The 16,035-nt window shown below is 45.2% G+C and overlaps 1 protein-coding gene across 5 annotated transcripts in view; it reads right to left on the bottom strand.

Annotated features, from left to right (window-relative positions):
* Positions 1 to 16,035, bottom strand: part of LOC141197003 (serine/threonine-protein kinase Nek5-like) — a 105,879-nt gene that overhangs the window by 61,252 nt on the left and 28,592 nt on the right. For 2 of the 5 annotated variants that reach the window (XM_073662617.1, XM_073662621.1), the window contains exon 1: positions 8,322 to 8,457. The exons of the other annotated variants lie outside the window; for them this stretch is intronic. The gene's annotated coding sequence lies outside the window, so the exon portion shown is untranslated. Of the gene's footprint in view, positions 1 to 8,321; positions 8,458 to 16,035 lie in introns of those variants that run through there. 5 annotated transcript variants of the gene reach the window in all.

Raw genomic sequence — 16,035 nt, 5'->3', positions numbered from 1 at the left:
GGGAGTATAGAAATCACACACTTATGGTCACATGGATGTCCACTCTTTCCGTCAACACCGGAGAATCCTCACAGCGTGATGCTCCCTGTGAGGATTTAGAAGTCTATAATATCATAGAGTGACTGCAGACTTTTAGCATAAGACTGGACAACATTGACTGAGCCTGCACTATAATGCGGGCTCAGCCTGTGAGCCATACACCCACTCCCGATTTGCACCGTACATGTATGACGAATATCGGGAAGGGATTAAAGTGAACATGATACCTGATAACGGATGTGCTTTATTGGTAACATTTTGGGGTACATAATATTTTTTTGATCGCTTCCAGAATAAGGCTGGATCATCTTCCTGTGTTCTAAGCTGAGCACTTACCTCGGGGGTTTCCGTGTAAATTCCACAAAAATGCAATTTAGACAAAACCCCTGACAGACTCACCCACGTTAATGAGGCAGATGGAGACACTTTGGACTCCGTTTGTCGTCTGCTCCGGTGGTCTCCATCTTTTTAGGAGTTTCCAGAATGGTGGTCGTCCACACTTGTGCGATAAAAAGATGCCTAAAATGATGGGACACCGCCGAAACACAGACCAGTCCAAAGTGACTCCTTCTGCCTCCTAAGTGAGTGGTTCTGTCATGGGTTTTGTCTGAATAGTGTTTTTGGGATTTACACAGAAACCCCAATGTAAGCGCTCAGTAGAGAGCGCAGGATGTGAGCCGAGCTTTATTCCGATTTTTGGGAGGCAGAATGAACAAATAGACAGCAGTACAAGAATAGTTCTTAGTTTTATTTTTGCGTGATTCACCGTGCGGTACAAGTGATAAAGTGGATTTATTCTTCGGATCGGTGCGATTACAGCGATACCAGATTTATGTCGTTTTGCTACTATCATACAATGAAAATACTTATTTTTTCATAAAAATGTTTATTTTCGTTTCCATATTCTGAAACTTTTTTATTTTTTTGGCGAGCAGAGCTGTGTGAGGGCTTATTTTTCACAACTAGTTGAAGATTTTTTTGCCACCATTGTGTGTCTGAAAAATCTGAATAAAAAGTGATCAAAAATTGTTATGCACCCCATGACATTTTTTGATCACTTTTTATCCAGATTTTTCAGACGCACAATGAATAAAAGCCAGCAATTCAATTATTTATATATATTTTTTCTTTCTTCGCACAGATCACCGTGAGGTAAAAGTGATATGGAGGCTTTATTCTTCGAGTGCAATTACAGCGATACCAAATTTACATAGATTTTTTATGCTTTGCTACTTCTACACGCTAAAAAAAATATTTTACAAAAATTAACTTGTTTTTCCATCGCCATATTCTGAGAGATGTAACCTTTTTTTATTTTTTTGCAGAATGAGCCATATTAGGGCTTCTTTTTTGTGGGACAATGTAGTGTTTTCATTTATACCTTTTTATTTATTTACACACACAATGATATACACACTCAGATACACAGAACACACACTCATATACACACATAAAGATATACACTCATACACACACATACTGTATATATATATATATATATATATATATATATATATATATACATACACACAATGATATACACTCATACACAGAGAAACACACTCCTATAGTCCTATAGATGCACACACTCACCTCCTCCTGTCTCATCCTCTTGAGTTATGCTCTCCAGTGGCTTCAGCCCCTCACCCTCCTGAGCCTAGAGGCTGCACTGTACAGCACACAGGTCAGCCTCTCTCCTCCTCCAGCACACAGGTCAGCCTCTCTCCTCCTCCAGCACACAGGTCAGCCTCTCTCCTCCTCCAGCACACAGGTCAGCCTCTCTCCTCCTCCAGCACACAGGTCAGCTTCTCTCCTCCTCCAGCACACAGGTCAGCCTCTCTCCTCCTCCAGCACACAGGTCAGCCTCTCTCCTCCTCCAGCACACAGGTCAGCCTCTCTCCTCCTCCAGCACACAGGTCAGCCTCTCTCCTCCTCCAGCACACAGGTCAGCCTCTCTCCTCCTCCAGCACACAGGTCAGCCTCTCTCCTCCTCCAGCACACAGGTCAGCCTCTCTCCTCCTCCAGCACACAGGTCAGCTTCTCTCCTCCTCCAGCACACAGGTCAGCCTCTCTCCTCCTCCAGCACACAGGTCAGCCTCTCTCCTCCTCCAGCACACAGGTCAGCCTCTCTCCTCCTCCAGCACACAGGTCAGCCTCTCTCCTCCTCCAGCACACAGGTCAGCCTCTCTCCTCCTCCAGCACACAGGTCAGCTTCTCTCCTCCTCCAGCACACAGGTCAGCCTCTCTCCTCCAGCACACAGGTCAGCCTCTCTCCTCCTCCAGCACACAGGTCAGCTTCTCTCCTCCTCCAGCACACAGGTCAGCCTCTCTCCTCCTCCAGCACACAGGTCAGCCTCTCTCCTCCTCCAGCACACAGGTCAGCTTCTCTCCTCCTCCAGCACACAGGTCAGCTTCTCTCCTCCTACAGCACACAGGTCAGCCTCTCTCCTCCAGCACACAGGTCAGCCTCTCTCCTCCTCCAGCACACAGGTCAGCTTCTCTCCTCCTCCAGCACACAGGTCAGCCTCTCTCCTCCTCCAGCACACAGGTCAGCCTCTCTCCTCCTCCAGCACACAGGTCAGCTTCTCTCCTCCTCCAGCACACAGGTCAGCCTCTCTCCTCCTCCAGCACACAGGTCAGCCTCTCTCCTCCTCCAGCACACAGGTCAGCCTCTCTCCTCCTCCAGCACACAGGTCAGCCTCTCTCCTCCTCCAGCACACAGGTCAGCTTCTCTCCTCCTCCAGCACACAGGTCAGCTTCTCTCCTCCTCCAGCACACAGGTCAGCTTCTCTCCTCCTCCAGCACACAGGTCAGCCTCTCTCCTCCTCCAGCACACAGGTCAGCTTCTCTCCTCCTCCAGCACACAGGTCAGCCTCTCTCCTCCAGCACACAGGTCAGCTTCTCTCCTCCTCCAGCACACAGGTCAGCTTCTCTCCTCCTCCAGCACACAGGTCAGCTTCTCTCCTCCTCCAGCACACAGGTCAGCTTCTCTCCTCCTCCAGCACACAGGTCAGCTTCTCTCCTCCTCCAGCACACAGGTCAGCTTCTCTCCTCCTCCAGCACACAGGTCAGCTTCTCTCCTCCTCCAGCACACAGGTCAGCTTCTCTCCTCCTCCAGCACACAGGTCAGCTTCTCTCCTCCTCCAGCACACAGGTCAGCTTCTCTCCTCCTCCAGCACACAGGTCAGCTTCTCTCCTCCTCCAGCACACAGGTCAGCCTCTCTCCTCCTCCAGCACACAGGTCAGCCTCTCTCCTCCTCTCTGCAGGCAGCCGGGCTCCTCTCCCCCACAGCAAGGGAAAGATAATGTCAGGGCAAGTAGGGATGACAGCAGTGGGGGCGGTAGCAGTCAGTGCACAGAGTAACTTTCACCTTACTCGCTGTCGCCCCCACTGCAGCCCGGCAGGCGATCCGGGGCTCTGGTCTAAACGTTCGGGGCTGGGGTCCCTGATCTTTCACACTAGCGACGCCACTGCCTGGCTGTGATTGTACAGCCAGTGACTGACAGGTTCCCTTTAATAATATGTCATTAAAAAGTCTTCATAACATCATATGTACCTAAAAATGGTAAACATCAGTTTGCCACACAGAGCATAAGACATCAGAGAAAAATAAAAACAAACCAAATTTTTTTTTTTTGTTAACAAACTTTCAAAAATTGTTTTCACTACTTGAAGGAGTGGTCGGATACCTAGTTTTTTATAAATATATTAAATAGTGATGAGCGAGCACTAAAATGCTCGAGCGCTCGAAGCTCTGGTCGAGCACACTGGAATACTCGGGTGCTCGACCCGAGCGACGAGCCCAATGTAAGTCTATGGGAAACTCGAGCATTTTTCTGGTGGTTTCCCCCCCCCCCCCCGGCGGTCAGCAGAAGGTCAAAAATTGCCCAAATCGATGGGAACAGTGCTCAATTAAACGTCAGGCAGGCAGAATATATAGGCAGACAGGCAGGGTATATAGGAGGGTGCATGAAAAACATAGCAGGGCACTTGGAACACACTAGTGCCCTCCGATTTTCATGCACCCGTCTCTTTAAAAAAGCCGGCCGGCAATTCAGCAGCGGCATACACCGGTACCCGACAATTTAGAACAGAAAGAATAGAGCATCACACATAGATTAGATAGACAAAAAACATGTCAGTCACATATATAAGAAGTACAGTGATAGTGTTGGTTACTGTACTTGTCATTTAGTGTTAAAATAAAGGATTTATAAAAAAAATAAAAAAAATTGGCGTGGGGTTCCCCGTAATTTTAGTCTCTAGCGGAGGTTAAGCAGACAGCTGGGGCTGATGTTTGAAGCCTGGGAATGGGGTAATAACCACAGAGCTTCCCAGGCTACAAATATCAGCCCCCAGCTGAATACCTAGCCTTTACTAGCTATTAAAATTGGGGACCCCCCAAAAAAATGACGTGGGGTCCCCCCTATTTTAATAGCTAGCAAAGGCTAGGCAGACAGCTGGGGGCTGATATTAATAGCCCAGGAAGGGTGCCATGAATATTGGCCCCCTCCCAGGCTAGAAACACCAGCCGTCAGCCACCCCAGAAATGGCGCATCCACCACCTCATGCACGTCACTGACAGCGTGGGAGAATTCTCCTGCGCATGCGCTGAGCGCAGGAGAATTCTCCCACGCTGGGATGGCATTCTGATGACAGGCTGGATCACAGCTGAGAGCTGCCATCCAGCTTGTCATCCTTCAGAGACACTGCAGAGCGCAAGCATGCCTGCACTCTGCAGTGTCTATGAAGGATGGCATGCTGGATGGCAGTGCTCAGCTGCCATCCAGACTGTCATCTCAATGCTATCCCAGCGTGGGAGAATTCTCCTGCGCTCACCGCATGCGCAGGAGAATTCTCCCACGCTGTCAGTGACGTGCATGAGGTGAGCTGAGTTAATTGGACATGAACTTGGCTCATCTGGATGCCGTCACAGCGAGACACTGAGGAGCTTCACTGAGAAGCTTCTCAGTGTCTGCGGCATGGCAAGCTGGATGGCAGCGTTCTGCTATGATCCAGCCTGTCATCTCGATGTAGCAGAGCTGAAGCTGTCCTGGGAACTATGGAAAGGTAAGGATAATGTTGCTTTATTATTTTATTTTTATTGCAGGAGATCGTTGGCTTCAGCTGGAATGAGCGTGACGGTAAGTTGAGTTTAATTTAGAGCATTAAAGAATTGTGTTTATTTCAATGAAAGGACTTTATTCTGGGTGTTTGTGTTTTTTTTAATTTTGACTATGGGGTTAGTAATGGGGGTGTCTTATAGACGCCTCTCCATTACTAACCTGGGCTTGATGTCAGCTGGCATTATAAGCTGACATCGACCCCAACCCTATTACCCCACTGCCACCGCTACAGGGCAGTGGGAAGAGCGAGGCTAAGTGCCAGAATTGGCGCATCCTATGGATGCGCCATTTCTGGGGCGGCTGACGACTGGGGTTTCTAGCCTGGGAGGGGGCCAATATTCATGGCACCCTTCCTGGGCTATTAATATCAGCCCCCAGTTGTCTGCCTAGCCTTTGCTAGCTATTAAAATAGGGGGGATTTTAATAGCTAGTAAAGGCTAGGTATTCAGCTGGGGGCTGATATTAGTAGCCTGGGAAGCTCCGTGGGTATTACCCCCTTCCCAGGCTTCAAACATCGGCCCCAGCCGTCTGCTTAACCTCCGCTAGAGACTAAAATTACGGGGAACCCCACGCCAATTTTTTTAAAATAAATCCTTTATTTTAACACTAAATGACAAGTACAGTAACCAACACCATCACTGTACTTATTATATATGTGACTGACATGTTTCTATCTATCTAATCTATGTGTGATTCTCTATTCTTTCTGTTCTAAATTGTCGGGTACCGGTGTATGCCGCTGCTGAATTGCCGGCTTTTCATGTTTCACTGTGAGCACTGTTCCCATCGATTTGGGCAATCACAGTAATGCCACAACCACCATGGCTGTGGCATTACAGTGAGTTGCAGACAATCCCTGCATGATTGGTGCTCTAAATAGCGCCAGACATGCAGGACGGGGACCCGAGCTCCCGCCCGAGCATCGCGCAAGTACTCGGCGAGCTCCGAGAATCTCGAGTACTGAGATGCTCGGGCGAGTACCGAGCAGTGGCGAGCATGCTCGCTCATCACTAATATTAAACTATTCTCCCTATCCTGCTAATCCCTATATCAGAAGTGTGGACAGAAGTGAATAGGGACAGAAGTGTGGCTGCAGCCACTGAAGCTGCGGTCACTCCTCCATCACCTCACCTGAAACACGACATCATAAGGGGCCAATGGTGAAAGAAGCTGTGGTAGGTGACTGCAGCACTGTCCCCTGTTGACGTCCTGTTTCGGGGGTGGTGGGGGTGATAAAAGCTGCAGAAAAGTGACTGCAGGGTCATGATCCTATGACGATCCATTTGAGGCACCCTTCAAACAAAACATCACAGGAAGTATAGCAAAAAAAAAAATCACATATGGGGAATAGTTGTATAGGGAGAATGATAGGAAATGTTATAATAAATTACAAAAGTGGTTAGGGCTTAAAGATAGATATTTATAAATGGCAATATAGGTATCTGCTCACCCCTTTAAATAAAAAACAAAAAAAAAGAAACTATATATGTTTGGTATTGCTGTAATTGTATTGACCTGGAAAATCATATCGGCAGGTAATTTATACTGCACAATGAATGTCAAAAAACAATTATGGAATTGTGTTTTTTTGCCAATTTCTTTGTATTAATTATTTTCACATTCTCTAGTATAGTGTTTTGTGCGCGGTTGAATGACACCATTCATGTTACATCGAAATGTGGACGTTTCTTCTCCTGCACATGGCTATTTAGGTTGAATACATTACAACGGTTTATATCTAATAATGGGCAATGAAATTAGAGACCAGAGTGTTATAACAAAGCAATAAAAGGAAATAATTGTTTTGGATGAACTGTGCCATATTGAAATGAATGACTTTATTACTGGAATTGCTGCGCCCTATGAAATGTAGATTAAGGTGCGGCTACAATTTATTATGGAAATAAAACCGCCCTATAACAGTAATCACATTATTGGTTTTCACCAGAACTTACTAATAGGCTTAGGAAGAATTCCCTTTACCAGTATCAGCCCGATTCATTATTGCATTTGTACCTTTTTCTCTAGTTTATGGTGTTTTTGGCCTTTTTTAATTATTATTTGTGCAAAGTTTTCCTTTTAATTTGTACTTTTGTTTTCTAAATCTATGGCCTCAATTCATCATTGCATTTGTGTCTATTTTTTGCTGTTCTTTGCCTATTTTTGATTTATGTTAAATTCCTCTTTAAATAGACTTAAAGAAAGGTGTAAATTATATATTTGCATGTTATTATTATTTTTTTTTTTATGTTCGCCCATTGTGCGAATGGTTTTTCATTTCCGGATGATTGGGACCGATTCATCAATTGCGACTTTTTAAAAAGTCAGAAAAGTTTTGTGCCTATGTACTCCGGTCCGTCCATGCTTTACAGCAGGCATCTTAACAGAACATGCAACTTTATGCTATAAAAAAAGTGCAAAAAAAAAAAAAAAAAAGGTGTTTTTCATTTTGTGCAAGATTCATAAACCACGTGCATCATTTTGAAGAATTTGGGGCAAAAATGTCAGTGAATACATAAAGTGCTTAAACTCCCCACCCCCTCCAAAAAAACGCTAATGATGAATCGATCCCTAAGTTTCTCATGTTATGTAGCCTGTACATCTAATTGCTCTATAAACAATGGTGCTGTGGTAACACGTAGTGTGCATGACCCCTATGGCGCTACACAGAAATTTATTTTCAGCTGAATTCAGTGTTATTATTGAATTTTATTCTTGTTTTATCTGTTATGTTTTTTTATAGTTTGTAGCTTGAATACACATTTTCACCCAGCTTTCCCTAAGTTCCGAAAGTCACATTTTCCTAGCAGGGAAGTGTATAGGAAACCTGAGCGGCGACCACTTTTGCAATGGTATGGGTTGGCACCCAGCTTTCCCAGAAATAGATACATTTCATGTTGTTTTGTATTTGATCTTTTAGGTACAATATTTGTGTTTTTTGTGCACGTTGTAACATTGTTAGCTGGTCCCTTCTGTTCTCAGCATTACCTCCTGACTGCTCCTCCTCTGGTTTCTAGGGATACAAGACACAACATATAGAAAGAAAGAGCATTTCCAGAATTGCTCCTACCCCTGTCAGTATAACAATCATTCACCCTTTATACAATGCCGGGTCACTGGCCGATCACACCCTGATCACCCGGCCATGTACTCACCAGCAGCGGCTGGCCGCCCGTCTACCTCCGGATGATCACAATACAACACAAGCTTCTGTACAGGTACACGAGCACTAGCCCTTTCCAGATGCATCATGGGAGATGTAGTCCTGCGTTCACCTGCATCTTCTCCTCCCCCCTGGTGTCACCTTACACAGCTAAACAAGGCAACCTCTTGTTTTTTTTTTTTAAAAATTCAGGAACGAAAACACAGGTTGTTCCAATGAAGACAACATCCTGATAACTTTTGTAATAAAACATTTGAGAAGATCAAAGTGGGACACTTCAGGTCCATCATGTGACAGATCCAGTTTTTCCAATTTATACAAAATTTATGAGAATCGTATATGGCAGCTGCATCCAAGCTGTGTCTCTCCAGGTACAGCGAAACTACTACTAGTCCCAGGATGTCCTGAAAGATATCAGGGCGTACTGGAAGTAGTGCTAGTTTTAGTCAGAATGGCTTTATCAAAGCATAAAAATAATTAACCCGATCGGTAAACAGTGTAAACAAAAAAAAAAAATCAAGAACAACATAATTACATTATTTTGGTAGCTGCAATTCCACAAAAAATGCTTTAGAAAGAGATTAAAACATAACATCTATCCCAAAATAATATCAATAAAAACATTGTCTCGTCCCGTAAAAAAAATATGCCATCAGACGGCTACACCACCCTAAAAATAAAAATGTTACGGGTCTCGGAAAATAGCCACACAACCCCCAAAATTATTTTTGCAAACTTCTGATTTTTTTTTCCACCACTAAAATAATAAAAGAAAACTGGACTTGTTTGGTATTGCAATAATCGTACTGATGAGCAGAATCATATTTCAACGTCATTTTTACCACAAAATGTACACCATAAAAACAAATTCCCAGAAAATGTCAGAATTAAATTTTTTCACAATTTCTCCCCACTTGGAATTTTTCCCCTGTTTTCCAGTACACTTGTCTCGAAAAAAACAAGGCCTCATATGTCTATGTGGATAGAAAAATAAAAGAGTTATGGCTCTGAAGACGGGGAGGAAAAATCAAAAATGGAAAATGGCCCCATTGTGAAGGGGTTAATGGGCCCAGAGAAGTAATAAATATAAAATATTGATACTCACTTCTCAGGCCAGCCTTCACCGTATTCAGCACTGCCTCCAATAGTGTTTCTTCTGACTCGGCTCTGATCGCTTAAACTTTATACTACAATACTATGGCAGGAAATAGTAAAAATCACGGTCTACTATGAATGCCAGCTACAGCCTGGTCCAAAGGTACGATCATGGCTGGTACAGGGGAAATTCAGTAGGCCCTCGGCTTTCATGACAACCAATCAACACCATGCAAATCCATTACAGGGGGCCAATGGTCATGTGTCACGGTGCACCCCACGGCCACTGTCAGAGATTGACTCTCTATTGCGCTACATAAAAATAACAAATTGATCCTCATTTACCTCCTGCTGACCCAGCGCTACCTCTCCGCTGCTGCTCACAGTCTTTGCTGACACGACTTCAGGACTTTCAGACCACTATTCGGGTCTTTTTCAAAGATTCTACATTGCCAGCTATGTAGACTCACAATTAAAGCACCATACAAATTAGACTAACGTCAGCCGAATCCGACGATATCTGTGGTCTAAGGTACATGAGGGCCTCTCGACTCTCTCCCAACAAATGATGACTACCAACAAATGAGAGCAAAAAAGCTTCGAAGACAATTTATTGTAACTAGAGCCACACTGCTGACTATGAATACCTCCAAGAGAACACAAAATGGGTGCACATAGTCTCTTTAAAAATACAACATTTATTCAATTTCTAAACTAAAAAATCAAATACATATCATATTACAACAGAGTATCACAATGGAAAACCACAAGGAGTATAATGAAGTACATATATGAGACATCAGTGTAGATATACTCTACCATATATTATTATCCTTACTTTATCCTGAAAAGTTACATGAACCTTACTGGTTCATAGCAATTACATTAGAGCATTAGTGGCATAACATGATCCGAAAAAAAAAAATGCTAACATATCAGGCAAGTTAGTAAAGCATGTGGTTCCAGCGCCCCAATGCGCGTTTCACTCTCGTTTCGTCAGGGGGTGATGACAACTATGATGTCAGGAAGGATGAGGATTCAGCATTTTGATTTTGGACTGCAAATCATTTTGTTTTCGGTGAAATAAATACTTTTGTTCTTTTGTAGAGAGCCAGCAGCATTCATAGATAATTCACTTTTCATGCTCGCTTCAAGCCTTTCCTAAATTTATGGAAATCTTTTGAACAGTTCAGGGCATTGTCTAATTTTAAAACAAATTATGAAAAATCAGAAACTTAAAGTGTACTTTTTTAAAGACACTCCATTTAAATGCCCTTCATCTTTTATTAAATATCTAGATGTCCTCCCCTCCTGTTAAACATTAAATCCCTCATAAAAACATAGGACATTCTTTTTTTGTCCAGGAGAGGCAGGAAAAAAAAGTTCTTCAAAACCTATATTCCACACCAGAATGAGCCGGTGACGTGCTATCGTAAGCCTTTAACTATAACACAAAGCCTCCTGATGAACCCGAATGGAAGGGGAAACGCATTGAGGCAAAAGCAACTAATGATAAGTTTCCTGTTATCCTACTTTTGGGGACTTAAGTATTTATTTATTTTACTCACTTATATAATGCAATTAATTCCAAAGAGCTTTACAGACGCTCATGGGCACTGTCCCCATTGGGGCTCACAATCTAAATTCACTATGTCTTTGGAGTGTGGGAAGAAACCGGAGAACCCGGAGGAAACCCACACAAACACGGGGAGAACATGCAAACTCCTTGCAGATGTTGTCCTTGGTGGGATTTGAACCCAGGACTCCAGCGCTGCAAGGCTGCAGTGCTAACCACTGAGCCACCGTGCTGCCCTATGTATGACTATATTTTGATATGTCTGATCTCTATTATTGTAACCAAACTTCACATTTAGCCTGCTTTACCCTATGTCTTTTTGTCATATTAATAGGACACAATAGGGAGAGTTAAGGACAGCCACTGACGAGTGAGGGCGCTATATCTTGATTTGCTTTAGGGTGCCAACCTCCACGACTAGGCAGTACCAGTTTAGGCATCTAAATAGGGAATCGCAGGACTCTGGTGTTGTCTGGTGTACATATTTATATTATATATTTATACAAAAGGACCTATTCACATCCTTTACTTATTATAGTAAAATAGATGTCCAAGTTATCTTGAGTATAATTATACCTTCTAAATAGTCTGTTACATAGTGTATTGGTGTTTTTTTAATAATTTAAATAAAAATTAATTTTAAAGGGATTATATGTTCACCTACTTAATTCAATCCCTTCTAGTTGATCAGTTACTTTACACAAATGTGATTTCTAAAATCTATAACAATTAATATTCCTTACAAAGTTCTCCAAACCAGCTTATCTACTCTCTTGGGAGAAAGATTTAAAAGTAACCTTTTCCGAAAATGAATCAAAAGCTATTATATTAAACTCCCATGTTTTTTTCAGATGTATACTCCTACAGGAAAAATCTTAAAAATCACTTCCCGTTGATAAAGAACATCTCAATTCTTACACCATTTAGGGTTAGCTGATTCAAACATTTGTTGGAGAGGCTCTACACATATAGGTACACTTTCACCCCAAAATAAAGTTGATCTGGTCAGAAATAGAAACAACTAGAGATGAGTGGATGAATTTGCGGGACTCCGGTCCAGTGACCAGGTCAGTGGTTTGTGGCGGCTTGATGGGAGGCCCGCGAATCTCTTACCTTCCGGCTTCCTCAGTTTTTAATTAGCCATGGCTGGCACAACTTCATCTGTGCATCACGTAGAAAAGATGATGTTGCGCCAGCCCTGACGGATCAAATGCCGCACTGGGCATGCGAGAAAGTAAGATTTGCGGGCCTCCCGTCTAGCTGCCAGGCGCCACTGACCTGGCCGCTGGACCTCAGTCCAACAAATCAATCCGCTCATCTCTAGAAACTACCTTAGGTGATCTAGGCATCCTTTCATACCATCTCTCTGGATGAGGTGCGTCTGTCCAAACTCACCAAGAATTTTAAACCATTGAAACACAACCTACTTGCAATTCTTTTTGGCAACTGCTAAACACTGGATTCCTTTACATTGGAAACAATCCATTCCTTCTACCCTTTCTAAATGGCTATCAAAAGTTTACTTAATCTTCCATCTCAAAGAACTTTCCAGTTGGGAAATCCATACACATTCTTGATTTGTTAACACTTTGCTTCCCCAGTCAAAAAATGCTCCCACCCTATTAGTTAAAATGTTCTCCTCATTAATGATTAGTGTTGAGCAAGCACTAAAATGCTCGGGTGCTCGAAGCTCGGGCCGAGCTCGCCGTGATACTCGGGTGCTCGACCCGAGCAACGAGCCCAATGTTAGTCTATGGGAGACTCGAGCATTTTTGCGGTGGCAGCCCCGGCAGTCTTTTAAAAGCCTAACAAGTGCCCGTGCTCAAATGACATGGGGACAGCATGGGGACCGCCCCAGGAAGCATTTCTGACCCCCAGGTCACTGCTGTCAACAACGTGGTCAGAGGTATTAAGCCACTTTTACGGGCTCATAATAAAACGTTCAAAAACGAAAGTGAAACTTTTTTCCTGTGAAATATGTTAAGGAGCATCCTTTCCAGGGAAAAGACTTGTGTATAAGTTAAAATAAATTACCAAAAACAAAAATACTCCTCCACACCTTCGGCTATGTTCACAAGTAGCATTCTTATGCGTTTTTGCACTTTTGTATTGCTTTCAACTATGACAGATGCATTCACCGGGAAATGTCATTTTAACATTTTACAACCTTATCTGACCATGTGCTGTGTGACACATGCTTAAAGTGCTGAAAAGACATGGGAACAGCATGGGGAAGACCCCTGGAAGCATCTCTGACTCCCAGGTCACTGTCTAAAAGTGTGCCCTTCATAAGTGATCCTTGCCACATCAGAAGATGCAGACTTGCAACTATCCCCATGCAAGTTCTAGTCCCAGGGCAGTGTTCAATTGTACCTCCCCCATTCCTTGCAATACAAGCGCAAGTATGCAGCCTGCCACCCACCCACCCCCAGGCTGCAATACCATACTGCTTGCTTGCTTGAACTTGAAATTGGGCCTTTTAGGCATGTGGAGGCGGAATCTGGCCACCACGTCATGGCTGTGTTGGCGGCCTGGAATCCAAACTCAGTCCCCAGCCGCCCGGTGGCCGAGTGTCCATACTCGGTCCCCAGCCGCCCCGCGGCCGGGTGTCCACACACGGTCCCCAGCCGCCTGGGGGCAGCCGGGTGTCCATAAACGGTCCCCAGCCGCCCCTATTTCTCCTTGGAACATCCCCCCACACACTTTTCTTAGCCCGGCCTGCTTTAGGCAGCATTGGACGAGCCCACCAGAGAACCAGACTCCTCCGGTGGGCCCTGACTTCTCCATCAGTGGAGTTGAGAGTGCCAAGGTGAGGAGCATGATGATGATGACAGAAGTTAGCATCTGCTATGTTTTCTTTTAATGCAAGTGTAAGTGTGCAGCCTGCCACCCACCCACCCCCAGACTGCAATTCCATACTGCTAGCTTGCACTTGAAATGGGGCCTTTTAGTTTGGAGGAGGCCGAAGCTGGCCACTACCTCATGGCTGCTTCGGCAGCAAAGTATCCATACTCAGTCCCCAGCCGCCCCTATTTGTCCTGGTGTGCCTTATACATAAGATTAAGCGCGTATACCAAAACATTACCGGTGCCCTCCCCAGTGCATTTAGTGGGAAGCAGAGCCTATTCCGCTGTAGTGTGTGCATGCCAAACCCCTGTTCATGGTACATGCGAAGATGCCTCCCACCTTGCACCTGTCGTTGCAGACTTGCAACTATCCCCATTCAAGTCCTTGTCCCAGGGCAGTGTTCAATTGTAACTCTCCCATTCCTTGCAATGCAAGCGCAAGTATGCAGCCTGCCACCCACCCACCCCCAGGCTGCAATACCATACTGCTTGCTTGTTTGCACTTTAAATTGGGCCTTTTAGGCATGTGGAGGCGGAATCTGGCCACAACGCCATGGCTGTGTCGGCGGCCTGGTATCCATACTCGGTCCCCAGCCACCCCTATTTGTCCCGGTAACCTTTCCCACACTTTTCTTAGCCTGGCCTGCTTTAGGGCAGCATTGGCCGAGCCCACCGGACTATCAGACTCCTCCGGTGGGCCCTGGCTTCTCCATCGGTGGAGTTGAGAGTGCCAAGGTGAGGAGCATGATGAGGATGATAGAAGTTAGCATCTGCTTTGTTTTGTTGTAATGCAAGCGCATGTATGTAGTAGCGGCTAGGCCTGAGGTGGTCCGCGTTTTGGCGCATATCCTACCTCCTCCGAGGATTGCTGGATGTTTTCCTGCTACTATCCAAGTTCTATGACTCCGGTTAAAACAAAGCTTCAGGTGATAAATGATGGATGAGGTAGTGGCAAAGGAGAAAGAGCAGGAGGAACAGGGACCATTCACATCAATATCAGGCCAGTCAACCAGATATGTCTTGTAGGATATGTTTCTGTAACAAAAGGAGCGGTTCGGCTACACAGTTATAGGGCATACAGTGAGTGCAATGCCTACCAAAAATTTCGAGGCACTCCAATGCCCCTTGGAAATTACATGGAGGTCAGAGGGCGTTAACTAAACCTTTTTTTCCATTTATAGCAACTGGGTCTCCTGTGCACTGTTGGCCTAAGATATATAAAACACTGAATGTAGCAGTATAAGACACTGACCATATTCAGACCCGCAAATCAACAGGCCTAAGCAGTTGGCCTAAGCAGTGAATGGAAGGCTTTCCAAAAATTATGAGGAACTGCAATGCCCCTTACAAGAGCCATGTGTGGCACCCCAGGGGTCTGGTCACCACAGTAATAGAGATATTACGTCGGAGAGCAAGTGAGAGGTTTCCTGGTCAGGATCCCTTAAACATGCAACATCCTCCTGCCCCAGTCCTGGGAGGGGAGAATTCTGCCCTTATAAACTGGATCTGGGGCGGGGTTCAGTGAGTCAGAGAACAGTCAGAGTCAGAGTGAGAGCAAGGGAAAGTAACAGCAAGGAGCTCTGTAGGAGTTAGGAGCTAAAGACCAGGGGCTGGAAGCTGAGCAGAGCTCGCCCTGGCAGAAGACAATAGGAACCGGACACAGGAGTCCGAGGCTGTGAGGACTTATATATCCAGCAGCAGAAACCAGCCGGCAGGGGATTTCAGGTCCTCTGGCCATAGAAGCCCGGAGGCTCAGTCACAAGCAAGGGACCAGCTCCGCCGTCGTGGAGCGGAGGCCAACAGAAGGCCCCAAGTCACCAGCCATACAGGTGAGCACTACACGGTACAATCTGGGACATGGGCTACTTCTACCCGCTTACAGCAAGGTAGCCAGGAAGAGTGCAGACAGACGGGGAGGCCTACAACTCCACCTGGCCAGGGGAACTCCTGCTTGCTCACAGACTGACCAAGCCTCTTATGCTAGCCGTACTCCCGGGAGGGTCTACCTTATAATCATCAGTAAAGACTCTGAACTGCACTGCAAAGACTCTGAGTCATTCCTGCTGCGCTCGTGCACCATCACCCCCATCATCCACACTCAATGTCCTGAGGCTATATTCCTCCCGTGGGGAGTTATCCCATTCTCTGCTACGCACACAACACCAGCCTCAGCGGTCTGCCTCGCAGCG

Source organism: Phyllobates terribilis, unplaced genomic scaffold, assembly GCF_046119375.1.
Source record: "Phyllobates terribilis strain yellow unplaced genomic scaffold, ASM4611937v1 Scaffold_2__4_contigs__length_985480577, whole genome shotgun sequence".
NCBI classification, from domain to species: Eukaryota; Metazoa; Chordata; class Amphibia; order Anura; family Dendrobatidae; genus Phyllobates; species Phyllobates terribilis.
The sequence above is the reverse complement of the archived record's forward strand: the minus strand, read 5'-3'. Positions and strand labels throughout refer to the sequence as shown.